The sequence below is a fragment of the Belonocnema kinseyi genome, chromosome 2 (assembly GCF_010883055.1).
Source record: "Belonocnema kinseyi isolate 2016_QV_RU_SX_M_011 chromosome 2, B_treatae_v1, whole genome shotgun sequence".
Classification (NCBI taxonomy): domain Eukaryota; kingdom Metazoa; phylum Arthropoda; class Insecta; order Hymenoptera; family Cynipidae; genus Belonocnema; species Belonocnema kinseyi.
The window spans coordinates 20,062,579-20,064,071 of NC_046658.1; the positions used below are offsets into that span (position 1 = coordinate 20,062,579).

The 1,493-nt window shown below is 38.6% G+C and overlaps 1 protein-coding gene across 1 annotated transcript in view; it reads right to left on the reverse strand.

Annotated features, from left to right (window-relative positions):
- The window catches only part of LOC117167957 (kinesin-like protein KIF13A), a 576,826-nt gene that overhangs the window by 507,088 nt on the left and 68,245 nt on the right, over window positions 1-1,493 (reverse strand). The window lies entirely within an intron of this gene.

A 1,493-nucleotide genomic window follows, 5' to 3' on the forward strand; every position in this document is an offset into this window, starting at 1 on the left:
ATGCAGAAGGCGGTAGTCCTTGGGTCGCTCCGTGTTCTTAGGGTGCACGAGGCTTTTGCTGGATCGTCGTATTGATTCCTTTACAGACTGTAACCACCTATCATTTTGACCCTGAAGTTGACCTTCATGGCTCTTTGAAGGTCAATTTTGTTTTTTGTCTTAAATGGAAACCCCCCTTTTTTTACATCTACAATCGATAAAGCGGAAAATTCTACGTTCAGGTACGTACCCAAGTCATAGGTCAATTGTAACGTTCAAGGTCAGTTAGAGGTTATTTAAAATTAACAAAGTTTTCCAAGACGTCAATGCAATTCCTGAAGTCAATTTCAACGAGAAATTCATTGGTAAGCTCTGTATTGATCTTGGTTACAGCGCTTTGAATATTGTAAAATCATAAGAAAATTTTTCATTAAAAGTTTCAGGTGTTCTGGTGAGAGTTCTGTTCCTTTCCAAAGAGTTATACAGCCCTATAGCGTTTTTCCATACGAATATTACGAATCGAAACTAAATTTACGTATTACGAGTACATACTTACTATCTTTCGCTAAAAGATTATTATAGCGCAAGCTAAACTTTCGGAACGACAGAGGGTATCTGTATTAATGATGCGTGGTTGGGGAGATCGAGTTCGCTCTTATGATCAAATTCGTTTGCTTTTTAATCGCACTTTTCGTAATGGAGAAGGGTTAAATCCTGTCTCAAAATCAACAATTGAAAGAACTGTAAGGTGCTCTATGAATCATGGATCTATCAAGAACCATCAGAAAACTGGTCGGCCAAAATCTGCAGGATCTGAGGAGATGCAGATGGACATAGCCCAAGCTTTTGTTGAAAACCCACACCTTAGTTTACGTCGAGCTAGTGATGAGCGTGACGTTGATCCTGAGACAGTGTGAAATATTTTAAAAAGCATTAATTTCCAGCCTTACAAAGTTCATCTAGTACAAGAGCTCAATGAAGACGATCCTGATCGTCAGGTTGAATTTTGTGAAATTATGATGGACAGGATTGATAGAGATCCTCTTTTCTTGTACAATACAATATTTTCAGATGAATCTACTTTCACTTTAAAAGGTGAAGTTAACAGGCAAAATTGTGGATATTGATCCGACACAAATCCTGATTGGATGCTGGAGAGTCACAGACAGTATCCACAAAAGATTAATGTTTGGACCGGTATCTTGAATGATACATACATTGATGGCAAAACCAAATTGTACAAAGAATAAGGGAGATTAAAGGCGATAATTTTCAAAATATTTGGTTCAAGCAGGACGGAGCAGCGGCTCATTACGGTAGGGAGGTTTGAGCATATTTGGAGACTCAGTTCCCTCAAAGGTGGATTGGAAGAAGGGATGAAATCGAGTGACCTGCAAGATCTCCTGATCTGACGCCTCTCGACCATTTTCTTTGGGTTTATTTAAAGAACAAAGTATACTCAATGCAACCGCAAGGCTTAGACGAATTGCAGAATCGGATTTTTTTTCTCTTAT